The 15,264-nt window shown below is 36.0% G+C and overlaps 1 protein-coding gene across 2 annotated transcripts in view; it reads right to left on the bottom strand.

Annotated features, from left to right (window-relative positions):
• Positions 1-15,264, bottom strand: part of UVRAG (UV radiation resistance associated) — a 318,666-nt gene that overhangs the window by 215,124 nt on the left and 88,278 nt on the right. The window lies entirely within an intron of this gene.

The following is a 15,264-nucleotide window of genomic DNA, read 5'->3' as shown; positions in this document are numbered from 1 at the left end:
TCCTGTGCAATTGACTAAAATAGTGGAATATAGTTGCATGTGCTCATAGACAAAAAAGTCCAATATGTGTTGTTTAGTGAAAAATAGGTATAGATTAGTAAATATAATTAATTCATTTTTAAAATTTAACCTTCTATACCTAAGGGTATATATCAAACAACAGTGATTCTATCTCGTGTGAGAATTATAGGGTGATTTTTACTCTCTTTAATTGTTCTTTTATTTAAACTTATTATAACAGGCATGTTAATACTTTCAAAATCAGCAAAAACAATAAAGATTACATTTTTAATATTAAAAAAAAGAAAAGCCAATACCTAAAACACTAGTAGAAACTAGTCAACAAAACCTGAAAAAATAGTCCCTTTAATTTAAACAAAGAATATATTTTCAAAAAAAATTCTGCCAGATTGTAATCGAGCCTAACAAAAACACAACCTGCAAGATCATCAAACCTGTTTTTGCCGCTGACTACTTTCCCAGGGGATTTAGTTGACAAAATGCTCTTTTAAAATATCAACTTAATCCTCCTCCATACACTTTTAAACTGATGTCATAGCTCTAGCTTGAAGATCTTGAAAACTGAGCAAAGTGGGCTACCTCAGATTCCAAGACTGACAAAAAGTAGGATATTGGGAAAGATGTTTTGTGCCAAGTACACCATATAGTAAGAACAAGTAGAGGAGCCCAACTGGGCTCTTCAGAAGCTCAACAGCAACGACTTACCACATTTTGTTGACACCAGGGATTTACCAATTTTCATGATTAGCTATCTCTACGTACATACACATATAGCCACACTTACCCAAATGCTAAGCTCCATGAAAGCAATAACTACTTTTCTACCTTTTTGTATCCAAAGTGCTTCACATGTGAAATTTGGTAGAATGGTGAAATGCCAACAGATTAAAACAAAAATAACCAGTTTAATTACAGACATTTTAAAATCAAGGTGAAATTCACGTAATACACAACCATTTAAAGTGTACAACTGAGTGGCTCTTAGTGTATTCTCACAATGTTGTGCAACTACCATATAATCACAGACTCCTATCTTAGAGATAATTGAATTCAACTATCACCCTCCAATCTCCACTCCAATAGCTAAAAAATATCAATTCCCTTCCTTCTTTACTATATGTTGGTTTTCTCCTTATATCATTCAGTGATTAAATTAGTTTGCAGTGGTGAAGCAGAAGGTAGACATTCACTCCTGTGACAGGGAGCTCACTTTCTCCTTTCATTGGTGCCCATCTCTACTGCTAAAAATACTTTCTTATATTCAGCCAAGGTCTGCCTTATTTTGGCTCCCATTGGACTCACATGATACCACCTGGAGTATTTATAAGCTATGACTATGAGACCAATTATTTTAAGCCTTGGTTTCCTCACCCGTAAAAATGGGGATAATACCTACTGTTACAGGGCTGTTGTGAGAAATATAAGATCATGTACAGCTCAAGTGGGGCTCAAATTTTTTCTCCTACACCCTGCACAACACTCAGCTTGTAGATGAAATAGTTGCAACTAATGGCTGCCTTCCAGATCACTGTTCTCTGTGCTCAAAAATCCTCCATCCCTTTAACACACATACTGATTATGCTACTTACCCTTCTTGCTGCTGCCATCTATCTATATAGTCCTCCCATTCCAGCTTAGTAATTGAAGATTATAGCCCCTGAATCACCACCTCCTTCTCCACCACTGTTCCTGCCACTGCTCCTGACAACTTCCACATTCATGTAGAAGATCCATCCAATACTCAACCTCTCAGGTTCTTGATCTCCACCCAGTTATTTATTCTCTTACACAGTTAATAACTGCAGCAGCTTTAAAAACCCCAATTTTAAGCAGCCCAATTTCATACCGTCACCATCCATATTTCCAGATCACTTCTCTCCTACAATTCATTCTCACCACCAAAACTTCTAATCTACTAATCCTAGCACTTTTTCACTGACCATCACTTCCCTCACGTCCTCATCTCTCCCCTTATTCAGCTTATACATTATTATAAAATCACTCCTATGGCTCTTTCTTCTTCCCCTTGACCTCACCTGGTAAAACTCTAATTCTGGTTAAATTTAAGTCATTGCCTTCTCCACCTCTGTACACAAGTAGACGAACAAAGCTAAAGAAATTATACTCGAGCCAATGCTAAATGGTCTCCCTTTAATTTATAACCAAAGTATGGTCTCCAGTCCAGAAGCATCAGGTTCACCCAGGAGAGCTACAAATGCAAATTATCAGGCTCCATCCCACACCTAGTGAATCAAGAACTCTGGGGGTGGGGCACAGCAATTAGTGTTATACCAAGCCCTCAAGCTGATTCCCAGGCGTGCTGAAGTTTGACAGCTATTAGGCCTAATTCACTCTCTCATTAACCAAAAAAACTGTTTTAAACCCTTCTCTTTTCTTTTCAAACCTCATACATTCCTTCCAGCTTCATGACACCTGGCTGATGATCCTATTGAAAAAGAGAATCAACCAGAGGACAACTTAACTCATTTCCCACCACCAAATTTACCAAGTGATTCTGTATCTGTAACCAAAAACTCTGCCTTCCTCACAGGCACAGCCCTTGCTTGTTCCAAAGGCCAAACATCTACTTGTACACTAAATTTCACTGTCCTTCACTTATCAAAGGTTTCTAAGCCTGGTATCACCTCTCCTTCTCATGCATCCACAAAATTTCCTTCAGTTCATGAATATACTACTCCTATCTCAAAACAAAAACCACTTCCCTGGACCCCTTATTTCCCTCCAGCTTTGGTACCATTTCCCTGCTCCTCTCTACAGGTGTCTGGTGGATGTAGGATGGCTATGTCACCAGCAGTAGTTTGTGATGATGGGACCACAGGTCTGGTGGGTTCACCCTAAAGCGTAAAGGTAGTGTGCCTTTGAAGCCTAGCAGCATCTTAAAAAAGCCTACCCTAAAACAAACCCAACTTCTACTCCTCCAACCCTTTAATGATTCAATACACACTGAATTCTTTGTATTAAATCTATTTCTGATGGGGCGCTTAGGTGGCTCAGTTGGTTAGGCATCTCTAACCTGATTTCAGCTCAGGTCACCATTTCAGGATTGTGAAATCCAGCCCTGAATCAGGTTCCGTGCTGGGCATGGAGCATACTTGAGATTTTCTCCCTCTCTCCCTTTGCCCCTCTCATGCCTGCTAGTGCTCACTTTCTCTCTCTCTCTCTCTAAAATAAACTAAATATAAAAAAGCAAACAACAGAAATAAAATAAATTTTTTTCTGATGAAAATATCTGGAGTGGTTGATGTTTTCTACTCTGAACTTTGACAGAATTCACAAATTCACATCTCTGGCACCAACTGACCCAGAGATCAAAACTGTATATCCAACTGCCTCCTAGCACCTTCACCTTCATAACTAATACCTATCTCAAAATTCACATGTCCCAAATATATTCTTGATTCCCCATTACTCTCTTCTCTTCCACCCACCCCCAGGAATCTCACAGCATTTATTTTATTATAAATACCACTACAGTTCACCTCGTTGCTTAGATTAATTATCCAGAAGTTATCTTTAACTTCAACTTCGCTCATACCCCCACACCTAATCCATTAGCAAGTCTGGTCAGCTCTAACTTCAAAATATGCCCAGAATTCTACCACTTTTCTTAACTTACCTTAACTGCTATCAGAACAGCCTAAGTAACTCTCCCCTCTTACCTGGAAATGACAATAGTCTCTCAACAAATCTCTCTCCTGCCACTCTCCCTTTCTCCAATCTCTTCTCCATGCCACAGTCATTTTCTTTAAATAAAAATCAGATCACATAACTCCCTTGCTCAAAATCATTCAATATCTTCCCATACCACTTGAGAAATACCTAAAACTCTACACAATCTGGCTTCTGCCAGCTTGGTTGATTATGCTCAAACTAGACTAACCACTCAACTGTTCTTGCAACAAACCAAGATCACTCCCACCTCAGGGCTTTTATACCTGCTAATTGTGCTCTCTAGAATGTTCTTCCTAGGGATACCCACAAAGGTTGTTGCCTCTTTTTCAAGGCTTTGTTCAAATATTTTCTTCTCAGTGAGGTCTTCTCTGATCACTATCTAAATAACTATCTTGAGGTACCTGGGTGGCTCAGTCAGTTAAGCATACAACTCTTAGTTTCAGCTCAGGTCATGATCTCATGGGTTGTGGGGTTGAGCCCTGAGTTGGGCTTAAGGATTCTCTCCCTCTGCCCCTTCCCCCACTTGCACTCACACTCATGTGCGTGCTCGCGCGCTCTCTCTCTCTCTCATTCAAATCAATAAATAAATCTTAAAAAAATAAAATAAATCATCATACCACCCTCAGTACTCTTGATCACCCTTAGCATTATCATTATTTTACCCACAGGGAAAGTTAACCTACATATTTATTTTATAGAATGTGGTGGCAGCATGGGAGAAAAGAAAGGAAATCTGTCTGGCTTGCTCTATCACAATCCAACCTTACACAAGTTATCTTCCCTTACTGGATCTGTTCTTCATTATCAAAATAGGGATAATGAAAAATAACATCAATCATATAAATTTGCTTTGAGCATTAAATGAGATAAAGCATGTACAGGATTTTCTGACAGTACATGTTCAACTAATGTATCTATATTACTATTATTACCCAAATAACTGTTTGCCAAAAATAATTCTAAGGTAGCAACTATATTCCCAAAGTCCTCTCTTCTCTAAACTAAATATCTTCTATTCCTAGAGGTGTTTGGGTTGCTCAGTCAGTTAGGCTTTCCAACTTTTGATTTCAGCTCAGGTCATAATCTCAGGGTCATGAGACGGGCATGCTGGGCATGGAGCCTCCTTGAGATTCTCTCTCTCCTTCTGCCCCTCACCTTGCCACAGCTCACATGCATGCTCTATGAGTTAACTGATTAATAACAGATAAATATCTTCCATTATGAACTAGTTTTCATATGACTGTTTTAAAATACCTCATCAGGGACACCTGGGTGGTTCAGTGGTTGAGCATCTACCTTCAGCTTGGGGTGTGATCCGAGGGCCCCAGGATCGAGTCCCACATTGGGCTCCCTGCAGGGTAAGCCTCCCTCTGCCTATGTCTTTGCCTCTCTCTATATCTCTCATGAATAAATAAATAAAATCTTTTAAATTAATTAATTAATTTAATTAGATTAAAAAAAACACCTCATCACCCTGGCCATTACCCCTGGATCTTCCTTGTCAAAGTAAACAGGGACTCAAATAAAACAGAACATTCCAAATATGGGTTAATGAACATAAAGTCCACAGAGACTTGATATGAACACTGTATTTTAATTAATGCAACCTAAGATCATCTTACCTCCTTTTTGAAAGCTGTTGACTCCATTTCTTGGCTTATACTGAGTTTTCCATAAATTTAAATCTCCAGATGTTTAAATCTCCCCATAAACTGTTTAAAGCCAGTTCTATTCCCAAGTTCATATCTGACTCTATTGCTAGAATCAAAGAATCTGTGAGATGGAAAAATCAGTGCTACTGTGGAAAACTCATTTTCCCTCTATGACATCAGTGCACTTCTTGCAGAGTCAGAATTTAAGGGATAGGAGCTTGAAAACAGAGAGGGATGCCAACTAAGGAAAAACCACTGTCCAATCACTTCATGATTACCATACTGAGGAAAAAGAAGTAAAAGGAACTATGTGGTCAAAAACTTATAGAGACACTCTTCAAAGGCAAACTTATGTAGGCTTACATATAGTTAACACCTCCAGCACGGGAAGATAGATCAGGAGTATGCTAAGCATACCTTAGATGGCTCTAAGAGAGCCTATTACAAAAGCCTCCATTGTGCAAGTGCCACAGACTCTTTAAGAAATGCCTGGCCCATTTTATACTCAGACACACAACCAAAGCAAGTTGATTGGAAGGGGTATGGGTACTGCTAAGCAGTTTCGAGAAGAGAAAGAAATGTCACAGGGAACTCTTCCATGAAATGGAGAAACATATTAGAAAGGCCTTTGCTATTAGACCTATCTGGACTCTAAAAACGTACTAGCTCAATTTTTCTAAGTTGCAGTTTGCTTCCCAGTAAAATAGAATTATAATAGTAGTAAGGCAATTGTGAATATTATAAAAATAAGTATGCTAAGTTTTAAGCATTTAAATGACTTTTCATGGGGTGCCTGGGTGGCTCAGCTGGTTAAGTGTCTGCGCTCAGGTCATGATCTCAGGGTCCTAGGATGGAGCCTCACATAGGGCTCCCTGCTCAGTGGGGACCCTGCTTCTTTTCTCCCTGCTGCTCCCCTGCTTGTCCTCTCTCTCAAATAAGTAAATAAAATCTTTAAAAATAAATAAATGCCTTTTGTGTTTTAGATACTTAAATATTATTTTCCTTCTCTACCACCCATGTAGGCATACAAAAGGATGGGATTCTGACTAACTTCTGCAATACCAACAAAATATTTAGAGATTATTAATTTCTCAATGAATGTAAGACCCCTTGCTTGCTCTATCTGTTAATCTGTCCTAGTAGAATATAAATCTCCAAAGTAAGAATCTGGCTTCTTATATTAATACAGTACTTCCAGTCATACAGAATGAACTATTGGATTGAGGCTATTATTATTACAATGTCCACTCTTCTCAACAGATAAACATGCTGAGCTTCAGACTCTCTTCCAAGGTAAAATGTCCCACCATTACAATAAAGGTTACTTCAAGGGCCGAGTGATATCCTGATAAGCATAATGTATTCCCCTAAAATCTCTGATAAGTTCTCTTAATAAAACAGCATGTAAAAATCAAGTTATAGGTGGGGCACATGTTTCATGGTAACTGGTTATTTTTATTGGCAGAGACATCAGGGTGAAATCACTAAACCTTGGAAAGCTGCCTTGGAACATGCCTGGCACCATGTGAATGCAGAAGTTACAAGGCAGCCATGTGGGTTGTGACAGCAAAGCCATCATTTGTAGTGACCTCTTAAACAAAGCAGTCTTAGTAGCCCTGTGAATTCAAGCCAGAACTGGCTCATTTCTCAGGCAGAAGACTACTCATATACCTACTTGACCTCAAAGGATGCTCTTTGCCTTTTTATACTGATTTTATACACTTCTTTAATCATTCCAACAACATTTAAAAATCAACTATTGCTCCAAGCCAAGAATTCTGAACACTGTTTTGGAGAGGGCTCATTTAATTTATTCACTACTTTCCTACCACCTGTTGAACATTCAGTACACTAGAGAAAACAGACTTAGCAGCAAGAAGAGCCTAAAAAATGTTCTAGTTAAAGATGGTCAGATCTATTGGTTAATTCATTTAATAAGCAGGAAATAATTTACCATATGATGCCTTTCCATGACTTTCATTAACAAATGCTTTGTCTAAAATTAAGTACTCAGATATTTTACATTAAAAATATACTACAATTGGGGAAGAACATATCCAAGGTTAATATTATCTTTGGAAAGGTGATTAAAAAGCTATCATTTTAGGGGCGCCTGGGTGGCTCAGTCAGCTAAGTGTTTTACTCTTGATCTCAGCTCAGGTCTTGATCTCAGCTCAGGTCTTGATCTCAGCATCATGAGTTCAAGCCTTGCATTGGGATCCACCACGCTGAGAAGGGAGACTAATTGAAAAAAAAGAAAAAAGATTTTTTACATCTATCATTTAAAAGATTTCTCCCAAAACCTACTTATCACTCAGTTATTATCCAACCAGGCTGTATTTCATCCAGTAATTTATAAATTTAACCATTCATTCATTTAACAAATAATTAGTAAGTCAGGTTGGTGGTATACGCTGGGGACAGTATCATAAGCTAGATTCAAATTCATGAAGTTTGTGTAGTTTAAATTCTCCATTCTTATTCTAACATTTTAAAGACAAAAATTATCTCAAATAGTTTGTTTTAGCTCATATGGTAAAAGATATCAGAAAGCATCCTATCCAAGAATATTTCTAACTGAAGTACTAGAGTGGTTTCTGGACTTAATTAGAAAATGTGCTGTAAATTATTAAAATGATCAAGTGACTATAAAATAAAAATATATGTACCACTTCAGCAATAAATTTAAAGATCTAGAGGAAATAGATGGTTTCTGAGCAAAAATTAATTGCCAAGAATAAACCATGAAGTAGGGAAAAATGGACAGAGCAAACAGCTTAACATGTATTAGAATAAAATTTATCATTATAAAAGGCACCTGATCTAGATGATTTAACAGCTAAATTTTAACAGACCATTAAAGAATTGAAAATTTCCAAAATTATTTAATGTGTTTCGTGGCTGCTAATAATGCTACTACTTAACATAAATAGTGCTAACTATACTCAGGTACTATACTAAGTACTTCATATTGATTCATTTAATCCTCCAAACAACCAATACAATTGATGCTATTATTATCATTTTACAGATTAAGGTCATAGAAAAAGATGAAAACCTTGCCAATTCAATTTTCAGATCTCAAGAAAAATGATTACCTACTCTGCCCACTTGCAAGAAACAACTATATATTAGAAATATTATACATCAACCTCACAGCAATGAGCAAAAGAATAACCTGTAACTAATTAGTAATGCAATATCAGGAAATCTACATACTTTATTATAATTATAAATTAAAGAAAGGAAAACATATAATGTTATTCAGTGTAGAAAGGCATTGCCAAAAATTAAGCATCCATTCCTAGTAAAAATGTAAAATACAAAAAAAAAAAAAAAGGTAAAATACATAGGAAGATTTGAAATATTTTCCAAAATTAACAGAAAATATTCTAAACATTGGACATTTTTAACTAAAACAGGAACTGGACTAGCATGCCCACTATTTCTATTACTTTTAAACATTATTTTGCAAGTTCTAGAAGGTTTAGTATATGCAGTAAGAGTAGAAAATCACTATAAACGCTGGAAAAGAACAAATAAACCTATCCTTTTATTGATGATAATGACTGTATGCAGCTCTCTCAAAAAGAGCTTTCCTTAAAAAATAAGAAAAATGATTTGATATAGACACTGAACATAAGATTTTCTTAAAATTATAGCTTTTCCCTATGAAGCAATGGAAATGGAAGATATATTTTATATAACAGTGTAAAAACTGTAAGATACTTAAAAACAAACTTCATGGAAAGGCACATGACGTATGTAGAAAACTGTGTTACTGAAGAATCTTATTGAAGGAATAAAATAAAATTTGAACAATATAAAAGACCACAGTTGGATGGGAATACTAATAACATAAAAATGACAGCCCCCCCAAAATTAGAAGCAATGCATACAAAAATTCCCAGTCAAATTCCAATGAAGTTTTGTTTTTGGTTTTTAAAGAATAGAACAAAATAACCTTAAAGTTCATATGGAAGAATAAAGTTCTAAGAATACCCAAAATAGTTATGAAAAAGAAGAGTAGCAATAGATGGATTTGCCTTACTTCATAGCAGAATATATCAAAAAGCTACCCTAATTGAATCAATCTGCAATTGGTAAAGGAATAGACAAAAAGATCAAAACCAAAAAAGAGAATCCAGAAACAGATCCAGTATAAATGAGCTTTTAATATATGATAAAGATAGTATTTATATTCAGTGGGAAAAGAAAGGTACTGACACAACTGGATGTTCATCTGTGAAGAATGTGAGGATGTCTAATGGTCCGCATAGATGTTCTCTCTCCAATAAATAAATAATCAATCTTTTAAAAAAAATTAGCACACAGAACACTGAAAAAGAGCCTACTCTCTACTATGAATGGCAAAATATGAGTTTTAGAATATAAACTCTGCAACACCTTTTGCTTATAGCTAGGTTCTTAGCCATATTCTCTATACTCGTAATTATCATTAGAGAGATCATTAGGCAGGGTGAGGGAAAAACTCTCCCTGCAACCCAAAGGTGGTTATCACATCCAAAATTTATATAGACAATTTATGCCCTTATTTATCTCATTCCATCTGTTTCTTAAACATCACCTGAAGAATAATGGATTTGATGTAAGTATTTCCTTTTTCAGACTGAAATTTTAAAGAAAAAAGTATTCTCTATCATAGCAGGGAAGGCAGGAACAATTTACCTCCAGCCAGCCAGGTAAAGGTCTTCCAGAAAAGTCAGGAGTAAGACCAAAAGTCATAAAACCCTGAAATCTCACCAGATGTTATGGTGGGAGGGCAGTGATAGAAAGAAAAGAGGCAGCTGAAGGTTCACAGATCTGATTACACTTTCAACACTTTTTAGATAATGGCCTAGAAATTTTTTAGACTCTTTATTTTGTCAGATGCAAACCAATAACTAGAACAAAATGCTAGTCTTCTGTAACCTAAAGAATAGTTTGATTTGATTAAATCAAAAGAGCATTTATTATGTTTAATATATATGATATGCATTGTGATAGGATTAAAACAGAGACCAATAAAACAAGGACTCTTGTGTAAAGGAGTCCTAAAATTTAGGGGTGCTAAAGGAGAAAGAATCAGACTATGAATAACTAATTATAACACAGTAAGTACTCAATAAATACTAGCTATTAATTGCACAAGCAGTGGTAGGATTTAAAATAAGGAACACTAGTCCCTATGGAGTGTTCAGAACAACAACCTTTGATTACCACATTAAGAGGTGTTTACTTTATTCTGTATGTGATGGCTCAAAGATTTCTAGGCCCAATGAGTGACAAAACTGATATATATTTTTAAAGGTTATTCTGGCAGCAGTGTGGCAGATAAAGTGTACCAAAGCAATATAAGAGATTAGAAAACAGTAAAATATACTGGTTAAGAATAAAGACTTAGGGGCACCTGAATGGCTCAGTCAGTTAAGTGTCTGCTTTTGGCTCAGGTCATAATCAAAATCCCGGGGGCCTGGGATTGAACCCTGCATAGGGCTCCCAGGTCAGCGGGGAGTCTGCTTTGCCCTCTACTCCTCCCTCCTGCTTATGATCTCTCTCAAATAAATAAAGTCTTAAAAAGAAAAAAGAATAAAGGCTTAGGAGCTAGACTTTCTGGACTTGAATACAGGCTAAGAGGAACTACTTGTGTGACCTTGGATAAGCTACTTAACTACTTTGTGCCTCAATTTCCTCAAAGTTCTCACCACAGAGGGTCACTGTGAAAACAAATTGGGGTAATCACTAAGAAAAATTCCTAGCACAAAGTAATTAATTGCTTAATAAATAATAGCTATCAATTACGTGAAGGAAAAACCAGTAGTAGGGAGACTAATTAAGAGGTCAAGAAATAGTCCCAGATAATAGAGATGAGAACAAAGAAGGGTATGTTCACTTGGGTGGCTGAGATGATGATATATAGGACATGAGACATACAAGGAAAAGAAAAGGAAGAGGAGAATAACATCAATGAGTGTAGCTCTGGACATGTTGGGGCTGAGATTCCTACAGAACATGAAAGTATAAATGTCTAATGGTCACTGAAAAATACAGATCAGAAATCCAAAAGAAAGGAAGGAACCAAAGGTATCGATTTGAGAGTTACTAGCATGTGGATGTGCTGAGTGAAGCTGTGGTAATGGAAAGGAGTTCTCAAGCAGAAAGAATAAAGCAGAAGACTTGCAGGACCTAATCCACAGGACTGAGGGCTCTAGGATCACAACAGCATTCATAGGAATGCCAACATAACCATCAATTGTCAGGAAGATAGTCTGGAAAAAATACAGTCATATGAAAGAATCCCTTCCTTCAAAAAGTCTTCAATGCCATTAAGGAGAAAAGACATACACCCACTAAACAATTTTATTATAATTGTCCAGGATTAATAAAAATAACTCTAAAAGCAGAGGTGGTAGACATTAGAATGGCAAGAAAAGAAAGAGAAATTAAGTCAAAAATTGAAGAAGCTAATGCTAACATAAAAAAGGAACACTGGCATAGAGGAAAAAACTCATTCCAAGCTGGGGGGAGGAGAAGGGAAAATGAAAAGAAAGATAAGTTAAGTCAAAATCAGGGAAAATGAAAACTTAAAGTCTACTATATGCCAGTAGCTGTCCTAGGATCTTTGAAGTACTTTGCCTTATTTAATTCTCATAATATCCCTAAGAAATAAATAGTATTGCCATCTTACAAAAGTAGTTTTGAGGCATATCAAAGTAATTTGCCCAAAGTCTTGCATCCAGTTATGGGCATGTGATGGCATTAGGACTGGAACCTAGGTGGAGGGCCCATGACTCTCCACCATACTCCCTTCAACTGGCAAAAGTAGGGCATGTCAAGAAGGGGAAAGGAGCAATTAAAATTGTACTACAAGAAAACCAGAATTATTCTCATCTCACTAGAGTAGAGCCACCTTTTTGAGGAAGTATGAAAGAGGGGAAAGACCTTTAAAAATCAAAAGCAATCTTTTAATTTCAAAGAACAAATAGGATTATAGATGTCTCCTGCTTCTAGCCCCATTCCACTGATTCCACGCCATCCCCACAGTCAGAAATGTAAATTGTGCACCCAACCATGTCACTCTTTCTCTTCTTAATCTTTCAATAGCTCTGTATCACCAATAGGATTTTTTTTTAAATCAACAGAACCAAAAGGAGAAAGTTATCTAATAAGCCCAGAAACTCAACTTTGAAGAAATAATAGAGAAAAAGAAAGTTAATTTCTAAAAATAAATGCTCCCTTGTAATTTATAATCCAACTTTTCTCGCCTCAAAACCATAAAATAAATGAAATTTCAAATGCCAGTTAAAGAACAACATTGACACCTTGTGGTGAACATCCTAATTTAAGGCATCAAATGTAATGAGTAAATTGGCTCCTAATTAAATGTCTGCTTACATGAAAACTAACCCTTAATCCAGGAATTTCCAAGGGTTGAAGAAGGAAAAATATAATTACCATCACACACACTGAATATAAATTTGGAAAGAGATATTATTTTGCTAACATTGAAATCAGTCTACATTCTTAACTACTGGCAGAAAAATCTGAATAAAATCTCAGGTCACTGTTTTCTTAAAAATGGTACAACACATCCACCTGAAGGGCCTCTACTGCTCTGGTCATAGGTGCTGCAAAATCCCTGCCTTAGTCAAAATTTCCTATTTTTCTATAACATTCACATTGTAAAAAGTGGAAGGAAATATGCATCCTAGTGGCACAACACAGTGTATTCTAGTTATTCTAGTTATTAACTAGAATATACTCTCAAAAAAAACAAAATCAAAAGACATAGGTTCTAATCCTGATTCCAAATGGCACTGAGAATTTGTGAAGTTAAGTGATATTAAAGAATTCAGATTCTACTTTTTCACATAAAATTACAGATCAAGAAGTAAGAATTTCACACATCAAAAAAGGCATCAAGGAAAGAAAATGTATATTTTTCAAATATACTCCACCAGGGTACATTGTTGCCTGAGTTAAAGAAGGGAAACTGAACAAATTGATCAGCACAAAATTAAGTCTCCCAGCAAGCATAAATCATGCCAAGAACTGTGAGAAGAGCTTTTGACTTAGCAAATAGATGGTGGTTACTCCTTACTACAGCTTAAGAGAATTCTCAGAGAAAGTTCCGTGTACTCATTAATGTTGACGAATACAATATAAAGTTTCTAACAGCAAAGTAACTCTCTGGCCTCAGGTAATTTGGTTGATAAATAGACACTTGATCTGATTCAAGAGTACATCTATGTTACCAGCCATAAATGATTTACTCAAGGCTAACGACAAGGCCACTGTTAATAAGGCAAATCAAACTGCTGACACAACTGAGGAATCTGGAAAGCAACCTAGAAATGAAACTTCTAAGAGATATATCATTGTAAGAATCAATGTTAAATAATTGAGCAACTCTCAAATTTACCTGATGATTTTGAATTTATGGAGGGCTCTATGATTTTCAGAAAATTTTCTGTCATTACGCTATGTGCACCTTATAATCACCTTATAACCACCAATCTAAGAAGGTAAATAAGACTCCGAAAAGGATCGACAAAACTTGCTTGCATGAAAACCTTCATACCAACCTCCGGTCTGGCTCTTACTTGCTGTGTGCTCTCAGATAAATCATGTAACACTACCTCTTGGCCTCAGCTTCTACACTGAAGAGAAAGACTGATCCCTGATGTTTGAACACAAAAAAATTTCTAAGAGCAAAAGATAATAAACGTGGAAATGTTTGTAAATTACACAAATTTATATTTACTGTCTCTATCTTTTAGAAGAATCAGAAAAGTTAAATGAATTCGGATAAACCAGGGATAATTGAAGTCACGGTCAATTTAACCAAAGCATTCTCTATTGTACCAGGTTGCTTCCCAAGATCCTACACCATTTCTGCAGTTGTTATTTTCCTGTCTCGTCACAGAGCATTCAACACAGCTTAAATCTCTATTCCCTTAAATTCTATGATGCTATCTTTCCCAAATTCTCTTTTCACTGACTTCATATTTTACTTTTGATTCCACTGATTTCTCTAATAAGATCACATCATCACACACTTGGACAGTATCTTTAAAACATTAATAGCTATACCTCCATTTCATGAGCAAAACAGGTCAAGAAATATTAATTGCTTACTCACATTTCAAACTATTTCTGTACATTCCTCTCTGCAATACTTAAAACTCAATGTAGTCCCACACTGAAGAGACTAAAAAATATGAGTTATATATTTTGACACCTCCTGCTTTCTATCTCCACCATCCAATTACTAAGTCCTGTCTATTCTCTTACATATCCTAAGAAGTCAAAGTGAGAGCACCTCTCAGATAATAATCAAAAGTCATCAAATGTCTGTGGTTACTTTAATTGAAATCATTGTCTCCTAAGAGCAATTTACACAGACCATGTGACCAAACTTTATCACCATGAATAATAAGATTCAAGATTTGTAAAGAAAAGGCCCATTTCATAATGTTTATAAAGTAAACAATCATCCAATTGGACAAGAGTCCAACCATCCTCCCGGACTCTTCCTCTAGTAGATATATTGAGGATGTCTAATGGTATGAAATTTATGATGTGTAATGTAAACATTAGAAAAATACTGCCAAAATCAAATTTCAATGAACCATCTGTCTGAGTAGGGTGAACATAGGCTGAGTGTCACTGTTACCTTTATTTCGAATTGCATTTATTTTGGTTGCCTGCCTCCTGGGAAAATGTCCTTGATGATCTACCACATTGAAAATTAAAAACATATTTAGAAATTTTTCAAAATTAAACCCAGACATTATGAAAATATAGAGTTAAGGCAGTTAGTTAAGCCTCTGAGCATGAGATTCATGCAAAGCTTCTTTGCCTTGCCAACATGATTCTTTTAAGATGAACAGCAGGT

This window comes from Vulpes lagopus, chromosome 15, assembly GCF_018345385.1.
Source record: "Vulpes lagopus strain Blue_001 chromosome 15, ASM1834538v1, whole genome shotgun sequence".
In the NCBI taxonomy this organism is placed as follows: domain Eukaryota; kingdom Metazoa; phylum Chordata; class Mammalia; order Carnivora; family Canidae; genus Vulpes; species Vulpes lagopus.
This window is presented reverse-complemented; position numbering and strand designations above follow the sequence as displayed.